The sequence below is a fragment of the Urocitellus parryii genome, chromosome 6 (genome assembly GCF_045843805.1).
Source record: "Urocitellus parryii isolate mUroPar1 chromosome 6, mUroPar1.hap1, whole genome shotgun sequence".
NCBI classification, from domain to species: domain Eukaryota; kingdom Metazoa; phylum Chordata; class Mammalia; order Rodentia; family Sciuridae; genus Urocitellus; species Urocitellus parryii.
In genome coordinates this window covers 5459060-5485458 of record NC_135536.1, presented here as the reverse complement: position 1 = coordinate 5485458, position 26399 = coordinate 5459060, and the positions used below count along the sequence as shown (strand labels likewise).

Sequence of the window (26399 nt, the reverse complement as noted above, 5' to 3'; positions counted from 1 at the left end):
ACGAGAAATGCATTGATAATTACTATGCTCATTAGTAAAAAAAAATCAAACATGCAGATAAAGCTAAAGTCATCTTTAACCCTCCCTCTCCTCAAATTAACCTCCACCATCAGTTTCAGGTGTATTGTTCTAGCTAGTTCTCTGTGCATTTGCATAAGTATGTAAATATACCTCTACGATATATTACTTTGTTTCTGTTTTACATAAACTGTGTCTCAGTGTACGTTTCCCTTTGAGGTTTGCATCAGCTTGTTTTTCTTCCCTCCAGAATCCGCTTGGAGGAAATAAAGATCAACGCCATTCTTTACAATAGCACCTTGGTACCCTCTGATCCATATACCCGGGATTTATTTAACTATCTCACTGCTGCCACAAAACCTGAGGTTCTATGCCACCCCCCCCCCCCCCCCCCGGGATTGGATTGCGGAGGCAGGTGTAAGTAATTGCCGGAAGTCTGGATTTGGGGAGTGGGCTCACGAGTGTTTATGACATTATTACAAATGAATATATAAATGCATAAATTAGCAAAATAAAAGGGGACATGCTTGGGCCAGTGATGAGAAAGTGTCTATGAACAAAGGATCGTGATTAATCCAGTTCTGCGCAAAATACTGAGGTCCATTAAAAGACAATAGGTCTCCACTGTTCCATTTTTTTTTTAAGAGCTATTTAATATTCTGGGGTATTAGCGGGCGGGGGGGGCATTGTTTATTACACCCTCCTCATTGTGGAGAATCCCAGCTGTACCCCCTCCGGGGCGGGGGCAGGAGAATATGTGCAGAGACTCTTTGGTAAAAGTCCGAGTTGTCAAGGTGGGTCACGGGTTTGTGAGTGCCCACTATTTATTAAAAAAATCAAAAATGAGTATGTAAGTAAAAGTGCTCTGCAGCAATCAGTTGAGGAGGGTATGGCACAAGCCGACATTTTAATTAATAGGGTTCTGCTCAACTGATGCCCAGTAAAAAAGACCTAAGCTGCTCCCCCCTTTTGTCATTACTAATGACACTGCAGAGAGCACTCTCTCGTAGCTACATCTGTAAACACATCCCCAACTGCGTTTACCCCACCTTCCTAGAGGTGGGACAGCTGGGTTAAACGGTTCACACAAGTTTATTTTCATTGAGCCATCTTTCTAAAATGCCGTTTTGACCTTGTTTCTGTCTTGCCTTCAATCCTCTATCTGACTTCCCGGAGCTTCCGGGACAGGGTCCAAAACAGAAAAAAAAAAAAATAATAATAAGGGAAAAAAAGAAAAGAGAACCTTAGCTTAGTCTAGCATGAGAGCTCCTTCGGGGTCTGGCTAAAATCCCCCTCCCACCTTGTGCCCCACCCTGTTTCCCTGCTAGGCACACTTCAGCTCCGAGGATGCCACAGAGTGGTCTTTCAGCCAGCCCGTCCTTGACCTTTAAGGGCAGCCTTGAAATATACCCCATGGTGAACCCAGAGTTAGACCCGGCTCCCCTCCACACGTTCCAAAGTCCCTGGAAATGTCATGCCTCATTGATACTGTTTGCGAGTGGGAGAGGGTCTTCACATTTTTCTAGAGTTGACAAAGAGTGGCCAGATGCTAATCACCCCTTTCCTTTGTCCTTTTCCAGAAGCCCCCATCTCCACTGTGTGCTGGGTCTGACTTCCCCTCACTGAGACCACGTCATGTTCTCTTTGGGTCTGATGGGCCGTGTCAGAGGGTCGTGTTTCCTGCTCTGTGGTGCTGGGTGAGTCTGCAGATTACCATAAAGCTGCACACACATGCCAGGGGGCCATGCTTGCACCCCCTACAGTCCCTCTGCACCGGGACCCAAGGCGGGGCATGGGACACAGGCTGAGATCCTGTGATGAGTGTTCGGGTGTAATCACAGCCTGGATACGGCTGATTGCATCTTTACAGCACGTTCCTTGCCAGAGGCAAAGGGGTCTGGTCCCAGGACGTGGGATAGCTGGGTCAGAGTGAAGGTTCTGAGGACAGGGTACCACTGGGCTGAGAGTGGGCACTTCTGCCGCTGGGAATGTTCTAGAAAAGCAGGGGGAGAGGGGCCGTGATGGGCATCAGCACCACCCTTGAGGACACAGGTCTTTGCCTGCATGTCAGGGGAACAAGAGCTTCCAGAATGTTCTTTCCCAGGGAGCGGGGAGGGAGGGAGGCATCTTAAGGAGCTAGCCACCCTGAGCTCAGACCTAGCTACAGAGCAGCGCTGTGTGTCCTTGGCAAGTCCCCAATTGTTTCTGTGCCTTGGTTTCTTGATATTAAAAAAAAAAAAAGAAAAGGAAGAAGAAGAAAAAAAAGAGCCATAATCTCCCTCGCACAGGGCTATTGAGATCTCAATGAGAAAATAACGCAGATAAATCATCCAGCACAGTAGCCAGCACAGGGCGCAGCGTGCCCAGCAAAGACCCCCGGCGGTCCCCAGCTCATCCATTCCAAGTGCTTAACCCGCCCTGCGGAGCCGTAGCCGCTCCTTTTCAGAGTGAGACCAAACAGAGGAACAAAAAGGCAGTCCCCAGAGAATGCCGACCAGAAAATAAAGCCGCCCCCTGTCACCCGCACCCCTGGCAGGCTCCCCCCAGGGGACACGTGTCCTTTTTCTCAAACACCTGGGTCTGGGGAAGGGGCTGCCCCCTGCAGCTTTTAATTGGGTTCTCCTGAAAAGTTTGGTGAGAGTTTATTTTATTTTTATATAAATACATATAAAAAGTCAGACTGCTCTCAGGCAGATTTTTTAGGCTCATATTTTACAGAGTTTGGCAAGGGTGCCTCGGAAGGAACAGTGGTCGCTGTCTCCAGAGGTAGGAATTCCTGGAAAAAGCTCTGGCTAAGCCTGACTTCTCCTCAATTTCACAGGAAATTCCCCCTGGGCCGGGCCCAGTCTAAATGAGGGTTTTGTGTGTTGGACAAGGTGGCTGTGAGGCAGGACTTTCATGCTGCCTTCATGCAGAGGTGACCCTCTGCGGCCCTCTGTGGGGCACAAAGGCTCCTCTCTCCTAGATTTTCCGTTTCTCTACTCTGGAGCGAGAGCCTCGCGCGGGGGAGATTTCTCCGTGGCTGTTTGTAGACTGGCTCAGGTCTCTGCAGTGTAGCCTCAGATTTTCTGCGGAGACCCCCTTTCCTACCTTCCTCGTGCGTGAGGAGGGAGCCAGACCCTATTTGCAAAAGGAATTGGAAGTGAGAGCAGAACATGGCCAGTGTTCCTTCCCTGCCCGCAAGGGCTGAAGGGCTTGTTGCCCTGCAGTCTCTGGTCCTGCCGAGGGTCTTGGGGTAAACGTACTTCCAGATTGACACCACCAAAGCTCCTCAGAGCCACACCCATCCAGAAAGGTTTATTCACAAAATTCTGCGTGTGAGTGCCTCCTTGTTCCAGGCCCCTCACTGTCCCCCCTCCCGTGTACTGCCGCAGGGGCTGCAACAAACACGCATACGTCACATCTCCAAACGTGTTTACATCGAGTTTCCAATCAATCCTTTAATAGGTGAAAACAACATCAGCAACAACAGCACAACAAAAAACAAGAGAGAGCAAACCGTTTCTCCCCGGCGCGCGGTGCTCAATCAGGCGGCCGGGCAGTCTGTCTGTCCTTAGGCCCGCAGAGAGCGGACCAGCCTGCGCTCTCACCTGCAACGCGATGCTGCCCCCCCACGGCGGGCTAGAGCAGCTGTGCGACCCTGAGGCCAACAGACTGGGCTGTCAGGAGCAGGACAATCAGGCAGCGGCCCCCGGCCGCTTATCCTGAACGGCTCTGCCCTTTCTGAAATCTTCCTGCCTCAGAGAGGTGCGTGTCTGTCCCCCGAGGACTCGCCAGGCCCCCTGTCAGGCCACACGTGAGGGACCCCGACTACACACACACACACACGCTGAGTGTCTGCCCTGGGAACAAAGAGCAGGAGCTCCTTTAGACGCTGCAGAACACAGGCGTGTCGAGCAGAGGCCCTCTGATGAAGGCCCTGTCCACCCACAGCCCCTGGGAATGTGGTGAGGGGCAACTCTGGGCCCCACCATGAGTTGCATCATGTGCATGCAGATCCCTCGTCCCCAGTGCAGGTGAGGGGGCTTTCTTGAGTCCCTGAGCATCCAAATCACAATCTTTCAGCCAGATGGACCTGTGGCTATGACCCAGCCTCCAAAACAGACTTTTTCCATGACTGACACCTCAATTAACCAGATCCCCCAACCCTGCTCCCTTCATAGTTAGCCACCCTACTGCCCAGAGGGGACCCTGGCCAGCATTTCTGGGTCTGGGGGTTGTGCTGGCACTTGGTCAACAGTTGGCACAGCCTCCACAACCCCCACAGGCCCAAGCACTCACCCTCATTCTCTGTGCCCCTCCCTCACTGCCTCAGTGGGACAGAGGTGTCCCCCCTCCCCGTCTCTACAGTTTTGCCATTTAGCCCCGGGGGCAAATGACACGACAGAGACTGTGCATCTTTGCCCTGACCCCAGCCTGCCCCTGGCAGGTCAGCCCCACTCACTTGCTCAGCACTTAGAACTGGGGGAGCTTCTCCAGGGCCTGGATACGAGGGCTGCCAGCCCAGGCAGGAAGCTGCACTGCAGCCTCCTCAGCCAGCACTGGCCTGCCTCTCTGCTTGGATGCCTCCCGTAACAGGGAGCTTCCTTCCTCCCTGAGCAGCTTGCTGACACGCTGAGCTGCTCTTCTCAGCCCTCGACTGCCTGCTGCCTCTGCGGCTGGCAGCAGCCCCCAGCCCCTCTGTCCTCGGGTCTTTGCAGGCTGCCAGCTCACTTTCCTGTCAGTGTTGTGCTAAATAGAAACCCCCACCCACATCTGAACAGGTTTGGGGGCCTCTACACCTGTTTGGGGTACCTCCTCTCTGCCTCTTGGCACCTTGGACAGAGCCCTTTGCCCTGCTGTTCTGCCAGAAGCCCAGGGGAGGGCGTGATGCTTCCCAAGGGGCTGTTCCACGTATATCAGTTAAGCAGCTCTGAGCCCTCTTGTTTTTTTTTTTTTTTTTTATGGCCCCTTCGCCAGTTGCCAGGGAGAAAGATCTCTAGGCAAAGCCCCCTGCCTTTCCTGCGGAAGCTGCTGGCTGGCCCTGGTCAGCCCTGCAGCAGCGGCAGCAGCAGCTGCGGCAGAACTGGGGGGCTCCCTGTGCAGACTGACCGACTCGACCCCAGCTCTCCAGCTATGAGGCCACGGCAATTCCCTTGACTTTTTAGAGCCTCGGTTTTCCCCCTGTGAAACGGAGATGAGAGTTTCTCTCTCACCAGCTTGAAGAAAGGACTCAATGAGATAAGAGTAGCCTAGCACACATAAGACACTTCATAAATGCTTGTGGAGTCAACGGTAGGAACCCGGGAAGGAGGGATACACGTAACAAGTGTCCTAAGAGAGAAAACAATCTGGCCTTTCAAGACCCTGCACCGCATACAGACGGGAACCTCTCCTGGCAGAGTCCCCTCTGCCGGCTTAATCGCACAAATCAAGTCAGATGCAGGCAGCCCCCGGCCTGCGGGACTCACAGTAGATGCAGCAGGCAGCAGAAATGACACGCAGAGCCCACGTCTGCATTTAACGGACTCAGAATTTGCATCATATATAACAGCACCGTAGGCAAAGCATGAAGGCATAAAAAAATATTTTCCCCTGCTACTTTTGAAGGGCCACCTTACACAGAGAGGGGTCTGGGGAGGACAAGCCAGCAGGCTTCAGGCATCCCAGAGACTGGGGAGCTGCCATCCCTCCACTCACTCATTTCCCAAACCCCGCAGTGCACCTACCTTCCCCGGGCCCAGACCTGACCCGAGAGTGAGGCTGGGGATGAGGTGATGCCGGTCGGCTTCCTGTCCCCGAAGCTCAGTCAGTCTGGTGGGGGAAACAAACAAGGAACAAGTCAGTATAAATCAAGGTGATCCAGGGGAGTGAGGGCAGTTGGCATTCATGGAGCTCCATCCAAGAGCCCCGAGCTGAGCTGCCTGCACAGGAGTCACTGGGCAATAATCTCATGATCCCCATTTGATTGATGAAGAAACTGAGGCACATAAAGGGAAGTCCCATACTCACCGTCTCAGCTGGTGTGAGGTTGGGTCAGGATGGAACCCCAGGCTCTCCGAGGCTCCCCACCACACCCTGCTGCTGAAGACTGCTCAGCGAGGCTGTGCCGAGTGCTGGGGGGGTGTGGGTGGGCAGGGGATGGATTGATTAGTTATAAGCACCTCCCAGCGGTGCTTGAGATCCCAGCTCCTCTGTGGCCCAATCCGTTTGAAGGGCAGATTCAAAATTAGGTGTTAGCACCTATGGGCAGAGGCTTATGAAAATGGCATTATTAACCTGATGTGCAGAGGGCTCTGCCTGTCTGCAAGCAGATTGCAGATAGAGATGGAGGGGGCTGGGGTTTGTTTGTGTGGACAGTGAGCTAGAGAGGACAGAGAACATCTAGGGGCCCTCCAGGGCTTCTGATGGGAAGAACAAGCTTTAAGAGGCTCGGGCTTGACAGCTGGGAGCAGACGCCTCTTAGGGTAGCCCCTCGCCTTAGGGAAATGCCCGATGCTGGGACCCCTGAGGGGGGTACCCAGCCCTAACTCTGACACAGACAGGGACCCCACGCTTCCCCTCACCTCATTTTCCCATCTCTGAGAGAGATGGAAAGCCACCTCATTGCAAGGAAAGACCCTGTTCCCACCACATCCCCTGGCCACTGCCACGATTGCCAGACACCTGTCTGCTTGTCAGAGCAGTGTTCAACAGGAGAGCGCAGGCCCCTTCCGGGAAGAAGGAGGGAGGGATGCGGCCCGGGAGGGGGAGGGAGAGGAGCCCCCTACTCAGCGCAGCAGCCAGAGGAGTTCTGCGTCGGGTAGGAGTTGGGCCACTTAAGATTTGTGCCAACTCACGGTGCGGTGGAATCAGACAGTCTGAATTCTTCAGACAGCAGCCAAGAGTCTGTGGCGCCCCCAAGTGCCACAAGGGGGCTGCCTGGGCCACATTTCTGAGTCCGAAAAGTGAGGAGGGGGAGACGGTCCAAAGGGACCGGCGTTTCTGCTTTTTCAGTGGCGCTTTTAATTGCGGCAGCAGACACCGGTGGGCGCGCGGGCGGGTGGACTGTGCCCTGGGCCAGGGTCCGCGAGGAGGGACGCCCCGGGCTGCGGGCTGTGCCGCAGTGCAGCAGCCTAGCTGCGGAGGGTCACAGCTGAAGCTGTCCGGCACTGTCCGGCGGCGCGCAGCTTCCCAAAGTGGGAGCGAAAGCGCGGGGGGAGAGCTTGCTGAGTGCGCAGTGGCCGTGCGCCCAGGAAGCTGATGGGAGAAGGGAAGAAGGGGCCGGAGCCTCCGGCTGCTGCCGCTGGAGAGGGGCCTGGGGGCGGTAGAGGGCTGTGGGTGGGCGGGCTGGGGGGTCGGGGAGTAGATGAGATGGGGCTGCAGGGTGAGTCAGTCCGCTGTGCAGTGGACCCAGGGTACTTGGCACAGTTTTAGTGAAAAGGAAAGCACCAAATCTTGCTCTTTCTAGAAGGGGGAGAGAGGGAGTGAGAGGGAGCAGAGAGGAAGACAGGGAGAGGGAGAGGGAGGGGAACAAGCCTTTGAAAGCTGACAGCTGAATCCTCCCAGCGTGGCTGAGCTGGCCACTCTGGGGTCTTCCTTCAAAGCCTGTCTGATGGGTGACAGCGTTGTCCCAGTAACCAAACTGGCCAGCATCATCAGGTGGCTGGTTCTGTTTTGAAGGGAAGAGACACCCACTGTCCTTTTAGAGCCAAGGGAGGGCCCCCAGGGACGCTGAAGGGGCAGAAGTGGCAGGAGGTGGGTGCACAGCATGGGGCACCTTTGCCCATTCTCCTTGGTCCACCCACCTTTGAACAGTTTGCCTCTTTCAGCCCCCTCTCCATTTTGAGGCATTTTTTCCCTGTCAGTCAGTCCCTTGATATTCCTCAAGATTTAGTTTGAACCCCAAGCAGCCCTTTATGTTTTTCAGTGTCTCCTTTGCTTAATTTTTATGGTAGATTAAAAAAAAACCCAAAAAACAAAAAAATAAAAAATGTTTTATCATGGGAAATTTCAAATGACACAAATATAGAAAAAATAATGCATTTTTAAAAATCATGATTTTAATTTTCCTATAGCCATTACCCAGATATAGTTGTCATCCAATCCAGGACTCTCCTGTTTCATCCAAACCCCAAACTGTACCTCCACTCCTAACCCCTATACCCCGACCCTCAGGACTGTTTTGAAGCAAATTCTGTATAACGTATATCATCTCCCCTGAGCATTTTTGAGCATATATCTCTGAAAAGAACTCTTCTTTCATAAAAATATAAGCATGATACCATTATCACAATTAAAAAATTAGTGTATCCTTAATGCCAGCCAACCTCTCTCCAGCGCTGCAATATTCCTGATTCACCCATAAATTTCTTTTACAGCTCCTTGTTCAGATCTGTGTCCAAATGATTTCCTGTACTTGCAGGGGACAGGTGGGGTTTCAGAAGATTGGTGCAGCTATGCGTCCAGGGTTTTGTGCATCTGCCAGAGCTCAAGGCAGAAACACGACCCAGGCTGACCTCGCTTTTCTCACTGAACATGGGCAAGACCTGGGTCCCTCCACAGGCACTGGGAAAGTTAGAGATGTCGCATATGAAGCCCTAAGTCCTGGGTCTTATACACAGTTGACATCAGTAAAGAGTAACTGTTTGAATTATTCCTTTTCCCGGAAGCCTCTGGAGGAGAATTGGGCTGGGGTAGGCAAAATGGAGTTGGCCATCATCCACAAAACAGGCTCCTGGCAGTCCAGGGCCCTCAGTGATTAAGGTAGTACGTGCTCCACATCACAAGCAGGGCAGTCTGCAGTCTGGGGGTCTGGTCCTTTTGGACTTCACAACTCGGTGCCTGACAGCAGCTTTTGAGACCTGGGATCAACAGGGGACCCTGAGGGGTGTTTATCTGCTAGGTGGCACCCTTTTCTGTGACCCCAGGATACACCAGTACCCCTCTGACCGCGGCCCCAACCCTGGGTGCTGCTGAAGTATGCACACTGCTAAAACATTGCAGATATTTTCTAAAAAACATTTCTCAACATGACATGCAAGATGCAGTGGTTTTCTCCCTGCTTAACTCCCAGCCCAACAGCAGAAGCAGAGAGAGAGAATGAACGTTTAACGACGATTTGCTGAGGCCAGGTCCTGGAACGTCTCTCGCTCCTACATTTTTTCATCCCAGCTACATCTGATTTCTCTTTATTTTACAGATGAGAGGACTTTGAGAAGTCAGTGGCTTATTCAAGTTCTGCTAGGACACGAGACCCAGGGTTCCAACCCAGGTTTGTCTGAATCCTTTGCCAAAGTGAGAGGCGGAAGGATAGAGGTTTAGATGTGGACAGAGGTTGAGATCAGATGGGTGGATGGTACGTGGAAAGAGGGTTGTCTGGCTGATGAATGTTGGTAATTCAGGTGAATGAGCAGGTGCAGAAGGAGGACTGAGAGACGAATGAGTGAATAGGCAGTCTCTCACCAAGGTCCAATGCTTACTTGATCTTCCAAGATAGGCTTCCTCTGAACGGAGTTGCTGATGAAATTCCTCACTTCTGTGATGCCTCTTGGTGTACTGACTGGCTCAGATGGCCGTGGGACAACAGGTGAGCTGCCCATCTTGGGATCTGCGCCTCAGCTTTGGTGCTAGAGCTGTTGTGAGGTAGTTCTCAGAGCCTGATGTTTTCACACAATGCTGGGAGCAATAGGCAGCTGCCTTTCCACTGCTCTCCTGATAACTAGGTTCTGACCCCAACCACTTGGTGAGGCCTTCCCTGGTGTTAGGCATTATTTTGTCTCCTCTTTATGATCATAGCCACTTTATGACACAACTGCCATCCTTAATTAAAAGAAAAGGAAACTGAAGATTAGGAATGGTATAGAACTTACCCAAAGATGCACAGGGAACAAATGCATGCCCAGGATCTGAACCATAGTCTTTTTCCCATCCAAACACACATACCCTTAACCTATTTCCTTTTCCTTATGGCCATTCCTGAAAAAAGTTTGCACTCTTCGGAGGTTCCCTCATGTCAGGCTCACTCCCTGTCCTGTTAGTCAGTTGAACTCCTTATTCAATCAAATTTTATTAGATTTCTCAAGTAACGACTTCCCTAGAGTACTCTACTTGCAATTATCATGGAAACAGGAGCCACACTGTGGCTCTCATGCCGCAATTTAGTCAATGTACGATGCTGGCATTTCACCTTGTCACTGAATGCTAATAGAAGCAGATGTGAAAATGATTCCAGAGCCTAGAGGGGTTCAAAGCAAGGAGGGAGGGGACCAAACAGAGGGTGGAAAGGTGAGTCAACACCCCCCCACACACCAGAATTGGCTAATATTTACCAGATATGTTTTAGGAGCCTGCTTATGGGCCAAGCTCAGTTATGCACATCTAAGATGTTGAGGTACCAACTCATCTCTGCCAGTGAGTGATTTTGTGAGTTTGGACAAGGTATTTAACTTCTGTGCCTCAGTTTCCTCAGTTGTGAAATGAAAATACCAATACAACCATACTAATGGGTACTTGAAAATTAAATGAGTCAAGCATAATCAAGTGCTTAAAACAGTGATTCCCGCATGGTGGGCACTCAATGAACTCAATAAATATTTTGCTATAGTTTATAACCATTTTCATTGAGATCTCATTTAATCTCTTTGGTAAGAATCATTACTCACATTTTATAGATACCCAAACAAGTACTCAGACAGGTGTGTGAGTTTTCTTTTGGAGATTGAATCAGTGAAATAGAAACACAAACAGATTTAAGTCTAAAATATTCTAGCTCTAGCTATGGAAGTGAGCAGATCAAATGGATGTGATCACACCAAATGCACATGATCCATTTACAGAGACTCTGCCATAGATGAGGCATAATCCTGAGCAGTGCAGGGTGTTGCTAGAGGTTGGGTGGAAGCTGGGGAGGAGGTGAAGGGCAAGATGCATATGCCAGTTGTCCTAGTTGAAATTTCTGGGGAACCCAGTTCTGACATGCATTCCCACCAACCTTCTTTCCCGTTTTTTATTTTTATTTATTTATTTTAGAAAGCAGCCAATTTGGCTCATCTTTTGAAGGTCACTTGTCAGAACAATTTTGAGTCTTATATCATGTGGGTCATGAGGGCAGGTAACCTCCTTCTGTTTTGGGGCAGAAACTTTGCAACTTGAGCCTAGGTGGCATGTGAGTAAGTCAGCACCAAAGCAAAGCCTGTCTCCCCCATCAGACTGTAGGGTATCCAATGGTAACCGCCCCGGCCACTTGCCACCTAGGCTCAAGTTGCAAAGGTTCTGCTTTGCTCCAATGTCACCATCTTGGGGAGGCTTTCTCTCCTCATCCCTTCCTGATTTGTTTTTTTCCTTGGTTCTTGTTACTGTCCCCTACCACATGTATTACACCTATTTATTTTGAATATTCTCTGTTCCTGTCTCTACCCATGGAGATATTAATTCTTAGAGTATTTGTCTATTTTTTTCCACTAGGACCTGGACCTAGCCCCTGGGAAAGAGTGCAGGTGGGCTAAAAAGACTTTGAGGAGTAGCAGGGTGAGGGGAGCTGGTGCCACTGAATCACATCCACACATTAGTGTCAATGTATGCAAAGCAGGCAGCGGGGTGCTGGGTCCAGAGTATGCATTCAATAAATATTGGCTAATTATGATTATTATGTCTAATTCACAGGACGGCTGTGAGGATCAAGCAGGATAATGTATGCTAACCCATGCTGTGAACGCTGCGTGCTGGGTGCAGAGGTACAATGTGAACAGTCCCTGGTGCTTGGAGGGAGTCTGCACCTCTCTGTTGTGCCTTGTGTCTTGACACCACCTGGGAGGGAGGGAGGCTGCCCGAATGATTGCCCCCTGAAGCTCAGTGAGGGAGCAGGCCTTGTCTTAAAGGCAAAGGCAGGAGGGGGAGCCCCGCCTGGTGGTCTTTCCAGGATTTTTTTTGTGTGGAAATCCTCAAATGGATATGTTTGTGTGTCCATAACATTCTACTCAAACACGTAATTTACAGAATGACTTTCTGAGGTCAGTATGCTGGGTACCTGCCCAGGCCATTCTGGGAGGGTCTGGAGGAGACTGGCTGTGTATTGTCAGTAAGAACTGCTTTGGTTCCTGAAAATAATTTGACCTTCAAGAATCTTGTGGCATAGACTCCCCAGAGAGCAGCCCCATTACCTGCAATGAATTTTGGTTTCCCAAAATGCATTCCTCGGGTGGGTTTCTGCTTTTCATGGCACTTGTTTAAGTTTTGATGCCATGTCCAAAAAAGAACAGATCCCACAGTTTCCTTTCTGAGTTTGAGGTCCATCCTCCCTGAGACCCTCAGCTTGGCCTGAGCGTCGAGACCATGTGTTTCTCTAATCCAACGGGAGCCTGTTGCACTGGTGGGGTGGGGGTGTGGGGTGGGGGTGTGGGGTGTGTGGTGTGGGGCAGGGGAGGGCACGCTGTGAGCAGGTGTATGCAGGGCGGGAGCTGCGTGAGGATCGGTCCGTCCATCGCTCAGTAGTCCTTCACCCTCGCATTGGACCCAGGAGGGTATGGCTGTCCTCATTCTGCAAATCGCACAACTCGGGGCACAAGACAGAGAGGCCAGGTCACGTCTCTGCAGTTACACAGCTCATGAGTGCCTGCTGGGGTGGAACCTGGTTTGTCTGTCTGTCTAGCACCACAGCTCGGGCGCTGCTGCAGTGGGAGCACAGATTTGGATGCGGGGCTCAGAGATGGGTGGAAGGGCTTCTACCTGGCTGACTTGGCATGCACATGATAACTAACTTTGCTGGGGCACTGGTTTTGTGACTATGTTGCATGGAGAGGTTAGTGAGCTTTCCTAATGTCACTTCACTTAGTCAGAGCTTGGGGCTGGGCTTCAGGGACAGACACAGTTGTATGGGCCTTTGTGCTCCAACCCCTGGGAGACCCTGCCTCAGGACAGTGCAGGACAAGTGGTAGAGGAAATGGGGGTGGGGTGGGGTTGAGTCCTGGAGGAAGCGCAGGAGGGAGGGCGTGCTTGGAGGAGGGGCCGGAGGATTTCCTTCCCCGTTGATTCCTGCACGTTCATCAGAAACCTGTAGAGGCCCAGCAAGCCACGGCCCCACAGGAAACAGATTTCAGGAACACATACGTGACCCACCAAAGACGGATTTTATGAATATACATATGTGTTAAAATTTTCTACATAAACAAGGGGAAGGGGGTGGTGTCCAGGAGACTTCAGAGTGGTCACAAAGGTTTACAGAGGCAGGGGGAAGGGAAGATGGAGGTGGGCCACGTGTGGTTTGCCACAACTATTTTTAACAATCAATAAAATGAGAGTGAGGGATGCAGGGGGCAAGGGCAGAGTGGGTCATAAAGCAGGGACTGTGACTAATTCACCACAACTGAGGGACAAGGGGAAAGAGCTCAGAGTGGTTTGTGGCTGTTAATTTTATTATTAAGAATAATAAAAGAATACGAAATAATGTAATCAAGGTCTTGAATGGAACAGTTGTGAGAATCCTCTGGACAAAAGATGGTGACTAATTCAGGCCTGCTAACCTGACATTAATGAACAAGGAGGGTCCACAGGCCTTTTTCTTCCTTTCAGAGTGGTTTTGTGTTCCCTCAAACGGGCTCGCTGGGGTTCCCCTGCCAGAGAGGAGACCGTGGACAGGTAAAAGCCAGGCTTAATGGAAGTTCTCTCCGTAGGCAAAGATGATGACTGTGTAAATAAAAGTGAAGAGTGCCAGAGGTGGCCAGTGACAAAAATGGACTCTTCCCCTCCAGCTTAGTGAGGTTCAGTTGAAAATCAAATTTGTATATAGCCAAGGCACGATGTCCTGCTGTACCTAGGTACCTCATTGTGCATTGGCCTCCGGATCCAAGCCAATCAGCATTTCATCCACACCACAGTGACTTCTTCTGTGTCTGTGGCAAGAATCCTTACAATGTACTCTTGGCAAAGTTCGAGAATTATTAGCTCAAGTCACCGTGCTCCAGAATTTTTCTCACAACTGCACGCTTGTACCCCTTGACCAGCTTTGTGTGGTTTTCCCCTGTTAACCACGTCCTCGTCTGTGTTTCTGTAAGGCTGTTGTAAAACCCCAGCCCCCAAAGCTCTAGGCTGTGGTGCTATGGGCAAGAAGCTACCGACAGTGTATAGAACTAACATTGATTTTGGGCTGGAGGGGACTTCAAGTGTATTTGTTGTATATTAAGCATGAATAAAATGAATCAATAAATAAAGTACGAAATGCGAGATGGTCAAAAATGGACCATCAAAAATGATGTATTTTGAACTAAGGATTAAGATTCATCTGTTCCTGTACAATTGTTGATCATTTAAAATGATTTAAAAAAAATAAGACCTCTGTGGTTAAGAAGCGTTTGGATGTACTGACTAATCAATTTGTTGTGGATTAGTACCGGGTTCATCTGTATTTATTGTATAAATAAAAGCAATAAAAGGATGAGTAGGAAATTTCGATGAGATTGTTTGTGGCGTCGAGGGTAGTGATGACTGTAACTCTGCATGCCTGTGTTTTAGGAATGATGTCTGTGGGTTCATTTGTGGGGAAGAAACATAGGGGCAGATTCTTGTAACAGTACATGTTTTTGATTTGGGTGGTAAATTAATGCATGTCTATTGTAATAATAAAAATGAATAAATACAAATACTGATGTTTGGGCCAGTGGGTGAGACTGTATCATGAACCAAAGATTGTGATTCGTCCTGTTCTGCTCCCCAATGGCCATTAAAAAGTGTAGGCTTTATCATGTTAATATCTGCCTTATGTCTCACAGAATGATGGAGGCCCCACAGTGGGTGTGATGCCACTTTGCCAACAGCGACCTTGGAGGTGACCTCTGTGGAAAGTGCCGTGGACCAGCCAATGTGAGTTGTGGCTAGTGCTACTGTTTTGGGCTTGGGTGGTTGGTGGATGGATATTTACTGAATTATTAAACCTGAATGGGTATGTAAGTAAAGTCAAAGGTGACCATGCCCAGGACAGTGATGAGACTGTCATGAATCTAGAGTGATAAGTCCAAGTAGGCACAACTGTCGCCAAATTAAAAAGAAAAAAAAAACACTAGGTTGTTCTCTGTGTAGGAAATAGCAAAAGAAAAATGGAATGTCTACTTATAGATAAATAATACGTATCAGATAATATGTGAGATATAAGTGTTTTTTGTTTTGGGGTTGGATGGTGGGTTCATGTATGTTTATGGATTTATTAAAAATAATGGATACATACATAAATAAAATCAGAGGGTCCAGGATGGAGTAATGAAGGTCATATTTAATGACTTATAAACCTTAAGTCATCTATATAATTCTCCAAAGTTGAGAGGCATCAGCCCAATAATGAATGTTTTCATTTACTTTAATAGTATTTTACTATTTATGCACTATGGTTTATGTAAATACTTCCTTATTAATGAAGTCTGGGATATTATCTGTGAGAGAGGCTCATGGAAGGAAAAAGGTATCAGTAGTCTTTTGTTTGTTGGGTGTGATAATATGAGTGTTCTTTCAAGGATTTTAATTTTAATTTTTTTAGTATTGGGGATTGAACCCAGAGGTGCTTAACCACTGAGCTCCAGCCCCAGCCCTTTTTTTTATCTTTTATTTAGAGACTAATAAGCAACACAGTTTGCTTAATTTGAAAATTAAGTTGCTTATTAGTGCTTTGCTAAGTTCCTGAAGCTGGCTTTGAACTTGCAGTCCCCATGCCTCAGCTTCCTGAGCTGCTGAGATTATAGGCATTTGCCATGGTACCTTGCTCTTTCATAATTTTCTTTTTCCTTTTTTTGCAGTGCTGGAAATTGAACCCAGGGCCTGAGTACTGCCTAGGTCAGCACTCTACCACTGAGTCAAATCCCCTGCCCTATTTCATGATTTTTAAGGGATAAATAAATTTGAAAAGGGCTAAGCCCAGACCAATGAGGCTAATATTTAATAACCCAAGGCTTATTAGTTTAACTCTACACAAGTGAGTGCCACTAAAAACAATCCAGGGTGTTTGGTTTTCTAATAGCTGCTTCTCGTTGGACAGAAAGGACACATACTAGTTTAATCATGCATCATTTATGAGGACTTTGACTCTTACTTGGGTAGGTTAGGTTCATAAAGAAAATGTAAGTAATAGTTGGTGTTTTAAAATCTTTGGACAGTTGTTCAAAGGTGTTCAGAAATAAGTAAATGAATGAGTGAAGAAATCAATGAAGAAATCGAGAGAAAGAAAAATGGGATAACGATGATCAAATCTTACTTCAGTATATTTTTCTGGTGTCTTGGTATCTAGTTTGAACGTGAGTTTAACTTAGATGAGAAACAGGGCTCAGTCACGGTTATGGGTTGGATATGTGGTGTCCCCCAAAAGCTCCCATGTTGGACAATTCAGGAATGTTCAGAGGTGAAAAGATTAGCTTCTGAGCACTGTAACTTAATCAGTGGACTTAACCCACCTAGGTGGATTAATTATGTGGATTAACTATAGGCAGGTAGGGTGTAGCTGGAAGGAGGTGGGTCACTGGGTGTGACTTTGGGGTATACATTTTGTCCCTGGTGACTGGAGTTCTCTTTGTTTCCTGCTTGTCATGTCCTGAGCTGCTGGCCTCTGCCACAACTATCTGTCATGATGTCCTGCCTCACCCTGGACCTGCGGCTAAGGAGTTGGCTGACCATGGAGTGACCTTGAAAACTGTGAGCCAAAATCAACTTTTCTACCTTTAAGTGCTCTTGTCAGGTCTTTCGAGTGATGAGAAGCTGACTAAAACATTCACCCTGACAGTTTCCCATGTCCCACCTCCTCGCCATTCCTCAGGGTCTTCCCTGTACCAGCACCTCCTGGCGGCACTGCCCACCTGACTCTCCCACTCACTGACACCCTCTGTGTAGACCATGAGCACATGGCGACTGCTCTCAACCGCCAGGTGAACTGTTGGCTCTCCAAGGCAGGCTACCTTCTGGTATTTCCTGTTCTGTAGAGTTGCTACCTGCGTGTTTCACCTGACTAATGCCCGAAGCTTACTTTAGTTCATGTCGGGGCTGTCCTAGAGAGTGGCTGACTTGGTAGGAGTCAACTGGGTACAGAACAGAGCTACAGAGCCTCTGCCAGCATAAACAAGTTTCCTGTGAGAAGGACCCCTGGTCACTCCTCAGAGGCTTGGGCGTGGTGATGTCTGCCAGGAGTATTGATTGGTTTTGTTTTTTGGAGAAGATGATGTGCATGAACAAATGTCTGGTAAAGGAGAACTCTAGGGAAGATGAGCACATGGCCAAGGTGGAGAGAACCCAGCAGTGAGCCAAGGCAGGGTCAGGGAACCCCGAAGTGCATTCCGAGGGTGCCCCGTCTCTGTGCGGGAAGGGACTCTGCAGCTAGGGTTACGAACACCTAAGAGTCTGGCTCATGGGTATTGATTACCTTATTGTATAATCAATCAATGAGTAAATCACTAAAAATTGAATGAGTTTACAAACAAACTCACTAAATAAACATGTAAATAAGTGAATAAAGACCAATGATGAGTGCATGTAGTGAAACAAGAACCTTTATTAATATGTTTTTTAAGCACTAAGTCCATTAAACTATGTAAACACACACACACACACACATACACACACACACATATACACTGGTGGATAGTGGCTCTTGTCTCTAAACAGAGGAATTTTACATAAGTAGGAAAGTGGAAGAGCACCAGTGTTTGAGAATTGCAGGATAAGAATTTCTGTTAATCCAGTGACAATATAATTGATCATTTCTGTGGGTCGGGACAGATTGGCAGATGTTAGATGTATATGGAATTTTTGTCCTGTTTCTTTGGATTCCCAGCTATGAATCATAAAAAGGAAGGAGTGAATAAGTTTATGTCACAATTAGTTAAGAGAAGCAGATGATGGGTCAGCCAGGAGAATTAATTATGAAGCTCATATTAGGATCCGGGCATTGGCATGCTGCTCCTGTCCCTGTAGATGGCATCAAGTTAGGCTCCTGTGTGTTTAAGGTTCCCGTGTAGATTCATGTGAAAGGACAGTGATAATGTCAGATTTTATATGATATTAAATTAAGCAGTAAACAAACTATTACAGAGAGGGTCGAGTGGTTTGCCAATTAACAATAAAATAGTAATTGAAGGACGTACCATTCTGACCAATGTTCCATGGAACAAAATTAATATTCCTTCAATTGTGAACAGGTGGGATCAATTAAAAAAGATAGAGGAAGAAAACTGTAGCTTAATAATTCATCTGTCTTACCCCTAAGAGAAGGAAAATGTGAGGAAGGGCAGAAATATTGTTAGTGAGGTAAGACGAGAGGTTTCTGGATGTGTTTTGTTAAATATTTAACATTTGGGCAAGTTGAAGGAAGAGGGCCAGTCCATGCCCTGATGATGAGGGTTGTGTAAGGGACACTGGTCCATCCTCATGTGGTGGTGTCCCCTGGGGCAAGCTGTCCAGTGTGGTAGCAACTGGAACCACCAGCACAAAGACTGGGGTGGGTCATGTGATCTAGTTTTGTTGTGAAAATTATCAGCCAGTTAATGCATAAACCAGTGACAAATCTGGAAATGAATATACAGCATTGCTCCCCAGCCCAAATCAATGATCAGCACCCTAGGGTTTCTGAATCAAGGATTTCGATCGAACCCCGTGACCCAAGGACCATTGCGCACACACACCTGATCCATCCTCCCGGTGGGACATGAGCTTGTAGTTCCATGAGGGGGAAGGGCATCTTGGTTTGGGTCTTTTGTAGATCTTGGGTCTGTCCCCAGTGAGTCAAGACACTGGCGGTTCCACATTCATTAATCATGACAGTAGGTAATGGATATTAATTATTATTAAATTCTTTCTGAGAAGGTGGGTTGCAGTCAGTCCGCGGGTCAAGGGTGCTGCCATGTGATCAGTAGCAAACATGAATGTATGTGAGCTTCCGGTTCTTTCCTGCTTGGCGATAGCTAATTCTATTAAGACTTTTATCAGGGGCTTTGAGTGTAGTGCAGGTAGTTGTACAGGCCCTGGGTTCCATCCCCAGCACTGAAAGAATCAGTTTAAAAAAAAATTATATATATATTTTAGTTGTAATTGGACACAATACCTTTATTTATTTATTGACGTATGGTGCTGGGGATTGAACCCAGTGCCTCACATGTGCTAGGTGAGCACTTGACCACGGAGCAGCCACAACTCCAGCCCCAAGAATCATTTTTTTTTTTTTAAGACAAGGGAAAAAAGAAAAACATAACAAATTATTCAGAACTTTCCAACTGATAGAAGATCAAGTCCTGGCCAATAGTAAGAGGTGTTATAAGATAGGAGCAATGAACCGACGAGGCCCGCTCGGTACGTTTCTAGTGTATGTGTGGGTGTTGAGACCACAGGCAGGTGTTGGCATTGTTTAGGGCTCTATTCCTGTGTATGCAGTCTCGCAAACAGTGATGGCATTCTTATCGGTGAATGATATGAAGGAAGGGAGTATTTAAACGAGGGCAGACATGGACCATGGAAGACCACCTGTCATTTGAAAAGTTAATTGCAGAGCTGGGGATGCATCTCGGAGCACTTCCCTAGCATGTGTGAGGCTCTGGGTTCCATCTCTAGTACTGCAAGTAAGTAAATAAGTCATCGAAGGAACTAAGGAATGAAAAACTCAACGTTCCTCTTGTTCTCATCTACTGATGCCCAAGTCAATAAAAGGAGCCCGAGATTCCGCCCAGGTTATTACCTGTAATAATACTGCACACTGTTTTGCATTTTCTATGAAGATTTAAAAAGTTATTCTGTGGGTAAATAGAAAATAAATGAATAATTGAATGAAATCATAATGCAATCGGAGAAGATGTGGGAGGAAATGAGAAGGTAAACTGAGTTATGATCCAGGAGCACCCACGAGAGAAGACCCAGGTTCTCGCCTGTGTGGGGGTATTTTCTAGACAGAATCGAAATGTGCATAGTTGTGACTTGCCTACAGGGGTGTTTAGAACTAGCAGTTTTTATTGTAACACATAAATTACTAATTGAAGTCAATAAATAAAGTGGGGGACATTTTGGGCTAGTAATGGGAATGTGATGAAAACTTGGGTACTTAACACATTGGGTACAGCAGGATTAAAGTCCCACCAGGAAAACCTAAATCTGCAGTGCTTGAATTTTCTAAAAACTGCTTTTCACTCCACAGATCCAAGATACCAAACCTGATTTATTTATTATCCATTGTTGAAAACCGTGGCTGTGGTTTCTGTGGCTGAGGAGCAAAGGGACTCGGGTAAGTACCAGCGTCTGTGCTCTGGGTCTGCAGGGGTGAGTCATACTATCTGGGAGCTGCCAGCTAGGGAACTGGTGGCTGCTGCAACCAGACAGCATCACAGCTCTCGAGCTGAGGGGAGGTCGGAGTTCTCACCACAGAACGATAACTGCTCCAGGTAACGCACACATTAATTAGCCAGAGTTCGTCACCCCGCCTCTCGTATACTTGAAAACATCCAGTAGTGCACATGCCTTAATCTTTCAATTAAAGAATAAAGTAAAACAAAAACAATCCAAGAACACCACACTGGGAATGTGCTAGGAATGTGCATTGGACCGTGGATCAGGCCATTTCCCATAACTGGAGTCCACTGGGGACAAAGAAGAGGGTGTCGAACTCATTTCCACAGGTGCTCAAACTCCCACTCTATTTTTGTCTCATGTTTTAAGAAAATATATCTGCAGTTAAAGATCTGGGTTTCCAGGCTTTGAGGGGCAGGGTGCACAGCGCTGTCCTTGCTGTAGCAGTGAAGGTGGCCACTGGGTTGGTCACTGTACTGTCTTCAGTTATGACGAAGTTGAATGATTGACAGGCAGACAGCAGTGGAGCGCAGGGGCTGGTGGGAAGCCGTGGCTTGAACTGCACATGCAGCACTGCGGTCCGACCGAGAGCAGGTCTCGCCTCCCAGCTCCGTGGGAAATGGGTCCACCAGCAGCTTCTGCAGTAGGCAAAGATCTGTCGTGGCGTTTTTGTGACTCTTGGATGTTGATATTTTTAATTGCTGAAGCCAGGAGTAAAATACAAGATAATATGTAAACCATACTGTATGAATAAGAAAATGAAGAAAAGGTGCTGGGCTTGGATCCATGAGAAGTTCTAGGGAAGACAAATCAAGAATTTTGATCAAACTTGAAACTGAAGGCCATTAGAACCCAGGTGTTTCCCGTGGGGGTGTGGAGACCCCAGTCATGAGTGGCCTGGGCTTCAGTGGGTCCTGGGTGGATACGTGAATTCATGAGTAAATGAGTGTGTAGGTAAGGATAAAGATTGCTAGGTGTGGGTCATTTATGAGGGTGTGTCCTGAAAGAAGTCTTATTAGGAGTGAATTTGTCTAATACTGAGTTCCCATGTAACACAGGTTGAGACCGTTGACCCCTCAGTGCACTCAGGAACTCCAGACACAAATGGACAGACATGGGGGCATCTACAAGTCCATGCCGACATTCTGGATTTGTAGGAGTTTGCTACTTGTTTGTTTTATTAAGAAGAAAGAGAAAGCATTTCCATAGACAAAAAATTACAAGACAAGAGATTTAAGTAATAGTTTCATGTTCTTTGTGATTAAAAGAGACCAAGCAGGGTCCAGTTGTAGAGAACATATTATATGACTACAATCATGATTAATTCATGTTCACTGAAGTTTATGAAAAACAACAACAAAATTTGACAAGAGGTATATAGTCAAGTATTCCTGTGGTCAATGAGCAGGTGGGCAGTTGTTCACATTTATGGTGTTCAAGGGTCAGGTCTGGGCTGGGTGTGGTGGAGCGTGCCTTGGCTACCTGGGAGGCTGAGGTGGAAGGATCACAAGGTAGAGGCCAGTCTCTACAACTTAGTGAGATCCCATGTCAAAAAAGGGGTGAAAGCCTGAGCTCCCCCACCATGTGCCAGGCACTGGGCTAGATCCCAAGTACTGGAAAAAGAAAGGTATAGAGTGCACAGGTCCTTAGGCACCAAGATAACTTAGAATATTAAGGAAGGTGCTCATCCAGTGGTTACCTAAGAGAAGGGCAACACGTGGCAGATGAGGAGGGCTGAGCTACTGTCTCCTCTAATTTGTAGGGAGCTTACTATTTTGTTTTAAATTTGAGAAAGGGCCAAACATGAGCCAATATTGAGAATGGGATATATAATTAGAATTATGATTAATCCAAATATATTCACCAAGTATTATTTTTTAAAAAGTCCAGAGAGGGTTTACTTGGTCACATCTGTGGGTCGTGAGCATGTAGGTAGATATTCCAACTTGTTGTCTCTTGTGTTGACTTTAACTGCTCCTAAGAGAACAAAGGAATGTGTTCATATCTTGATCAGTTACACAAAAGAAGGGTCAAAATACCAAAGACCATGCTTATTACTGTTACACCCCAGTGACTGACCAGATAAATAAATAGCGCTTGAGATTCCCACCAGCCCTTTGGGTAAGTGCAGGAAAATGCATAATTAATTTGTTCCATGCATAATTATAGACACGGATAAATACATGAACCACTAGCCATGGAAATCAGAAAAACCTGTTCATCATCTGTGAGGCCATGCCATGAAATAAAGATTTACATTTATCCAATTTGGTACAAGTGAGGTCCATTAAAATCAATAAATTTAGTTCTCAAATTTATGGGTAGAGAGTGTGGAGACAGATGTTTATGATAGATAGGACTCTTATTCGAATGGTGATATTTATTACTCTGTTTAAAAATAAAAACTAAGTAAATCAATAGCTAAAATGTACCCTTCAGGGAAAGGATGAAATTATGAGATGACACGTTCAACTAATACTGCAAGATAAACTTCGTTAAACTACCTGAGTGTAGGTTTTTTCTTTTGAAAGTTTATGTCTTACTTCACCAAGTGAACATCCCCCAGTTGATTTAGTGATGCTAAAGGTCTTGGTTCTCACCTCTGTAGGGAGGAAGAGAAGAGATTTATGTCAGTAATAGCCATAGTTTCATGTTCTTTGCTTGGGAGGTTGGTTTATCGTTATTGTCTGCATTTTTCAAAGTCATAAATGAGTGTATTCATAAATAAGACTAACTAACATCAGCTGTGACCCCTGATGAGTTTGTGCTTAGATTGAGAGTTAACCATATCCAATAAAAATGATGCCGGATGCTGCATTACATTCATTGCTTCCTACTCTGTTTTATTTTTGCTTTGTGATTCACTGAAGTACTCCCCACTGGTAAAGGTTCTGACGATTAATTCCTTGAATGAGAAGCACAAAGGAAGGTGGGCAATATTGTCAGTGTTCCTTATGGAGTGAGATGATGGTTCTGTGGCTATTGGTTGCATCATCTTTAAGTAAAAAGGGGCCAAGTGTGGCTGGTATGGAGCTGCTAGAATGTCAATTATTTTATGTGTCCAAAACGATGTCGTCTATTAGCTCCATGGGAAATAGGCACTTAGACAGTTATAAGTAGCATTCAAGGGATGTTGTTTTTTGGACTTCTGATTTATGAGAATTTATCCTATTTTTAGTGGATCATTGGAGTAAAGAATAAGGAATGTATATAAACAAAGGAAGAAGATACAGCAAGCCTTGAGCAATAGGTATTCTGAGATGTGTAAATCAAGATTTCGATTGAATTCTGTAACTTACAGGTCTCTTGGGAAATCTCTTCCTCTTTTGTGTGGTGGGGAGAGGATGCAAAAGTCAGAATAGTCAAAGTCCTGGGTAAAGTGCAGGGAAATGCATGATTGTTTCATTCCATGCACAATTATAGACACAGATAAATACATGAGCCACTAGCCATGGAAATCAGAAAAAATCTGTTCGTTATTTGTGAGGCCAAGCCATGAAATAAAGATTTACATTTATCCAGTTCTTCAGGTTTCTGAATTGTATAGATCAAGATGTGTAAGTGCATGGTGCTGCTTTGCAAATCTGCAGCAAACAAGCTATTATTCACTGTTATCATTTTCTGAGCAATGAGTCTCATGAATGGATCAAGTCATTCTTAGTGTTTTCCCCAGAGGGCATGACTTACTCCATGGGAGTCCTTGTTGTTTTGTGGTTTGGTGCTGGGTAGCTGGTTGTTGGCTTTATTTGGAAAAGAAGCAAATCATTCATGTTAGAAATGATTGTTGGAGTAATTGCCTAATTGAAAGAAGGCCAAGAATGGACTATAGTTGTGCATGTGATAGTTAATATTATTAATCTAATTCTGTTCACTGCCCACTATTTAAAAAGAAAAGGACCCAGTTGATGATATCTGTGAGCAATGAGATTATGGACAGATCCCGGTAATGTTAGTTGATGACATTGTCTTACCTTGACTTTTATTCATTTTGCTGCATTGTTAAAAGTGAAAGAATGAATGAGTTTATATCTTATTCCATTACTTAAAGTATGGCATATCGTGAACTGGTGAGGAGCAGGGGTCTTGAAAGTTATGATTAATACTTATTTTTTTTGCATAGGAAGAAAAAAGAAATCTAGACTTATCCTACTTTGGAAAAAATGCCAAAAATCAGCAGTTGCATGAAGTGGTATTTCAATCCTGAACTACTGGTGGGTTTTATTCTTTCTTCTTTAAAAATTGAATAGAAGCAAATTATTATTTGAATAAAAAAATCATGAGTGAGTCAGTTAATGCATAAATTAGGGTAAATCCGGGATCAATGCTTCAATGATACATTCTTAGCAACACACAAAAGATTAATGAGGTTAGGGTCTTTATGTGGCTAGAGAGTATATAGGTGAATAATCGTGATAGTTTTATTTATTCTCTTGTGTTGGGTGGTAGATTTAAGTGTTTATTATATTAAAAATTAAACAGTAAATAAGCCAGTACATAAAATGTAGCACTATTCTTAAGTCAGTAATGAGAATGTGATGGGAACCAAGGCTCATGATCCATCTAATCCCTCACGACTCAAGTCTATTAAAAGGAGTTAAGTCTACCCTGTTCCATTTTTTATAAAATGTGCATTTTACTTTGCAGAATAAGAAAACCATAGCTGATTTAATTATTCAGCAATAATAGAGACATTGGCTTTTTCTCTGTGGGTAAGGAGCTTAGAGACCATTACAGAGAGAACAGTCAAATTTCATGTGCTGGGTTTACGTGGTTCTTTTATCTCTAAATTATATCAAATAAATGAATAAATGACTAAGTACATAGATAAAACTGTGTCATGCACGAACCAGTAGTGAAAACAAAACAAAGTTTGTGATAAATCCAATTTAGCACAACTTAGGGGGCTTTTATGCATTTTTAGAAGTTTTGAATATTAAAATTTAGTTGGTACCATCATGGATTTAATATTTCTTCAATCATAAATATTGAGACCATGACTTTGTTCAAGTGGGTAAAGACAAGAAGAGGGGTTGTGGTGTGAGTTGAGATGGCGGTTCATGGATGTTCCTGGGCTAGTTTGAGCATCTGTCACCTGAAAGTCCAAAATCTGGAGAGCACAGCTGACCTCCTGTGAAGGGTTGCAGTCAAAATGCAGACACACTAAAAATATTATTTAAAATTATTTTCAAGCCTTGCATATAGGATGTGTATGAAATGTAAAGGAATTTCATGGGTAGACTGGGGTCCTATCCCTAGAATATCTCATTACGTATATGCAAATATTCCAAAGCCAGAAAATAATCCAAAATCTTGAAACCTTTCTGGTCCCAGCATTTCTGTGTTGTGTGAGCTATCTATTGCCATATAATGAAACACCCCGTGTGCTTCATGGCTTCACACATCAAAAATATTAATAAACTTTGATCTTTCTCTCAGTTTCTGTATAACAAGAATCCAGGAGAGGCTGACTGGGCAGTGGTGGCTTGTGGTCTCTTGTGAGGTTGCAGTGAGAGTTAGGTGGAGTCCCCTCTGCTGGGGACCTGATAGTGCTGTGGGTCAGCCTCCTGGCTCACACACATGGCTGCCTGTTGGTGGGAGCCACAGTTCCCTCCGGCAGGGAGCTTTCCTTAGGACTCCCCTGAGCAGTCAGTCCAAGACAGAAAGGTGGAACCCTCCCTCAGAAGGTAGAGCCATCAGTCCTGCAGGATCCTGTTTGTCAGAAAAGGCAATCATGATGCAGGTGGAAGATGCGACACGAGACTCTGTTCACCCCGGGTCCCTGGTGCCATCTTGGAGGTTGCCTACTACATGTGCTATCTTTTTTGGGGGGTACAAAGGGATGCTCGACCACTGAGCCACATCCCCAGCCCTGTTTTTTTTTTTTTTTTTGTATTTTTGTATTTAGAGACAGGGTCTAACTGAGTTGTTTAGTGCCTCACTTTTTGCTGAGGCCGGCTTTGAACTTGTGATCCTCCTATCTCAGCCTCCTGACCCGCTGGGATTACAGGTGTGTGCCACTGTGCCTGGCAGTCATGTACTGTTTTTACCATGGAGACAGGTTACATAAAAGGAGGGCAAGCACAGACGAAGTACAGATGCAGGGTGATACAAAGCAAGGAAGTTGAGTG

The 26399-nt window shown here is 46.2% G+C and overlaps 1 non-coding gene across 1 annotated transcript; it reads left to right on the top strand.

The window, feature by feature from the left end:
* Positions 1–546: 546 nt before the first annotated feature.
* Positions 547–623, top strand: LOC113201352 (small nucleolar RNA SNORD112). The gene has a single exon (XR_003303148.1). It is a non-coding gene; the product is annotated as a small nucleolar RNA SNORD112 (small nucleolar RNA).
* The last annotated feature ends 25776 nt before the right edge of the window (positions 624–26399 follow it).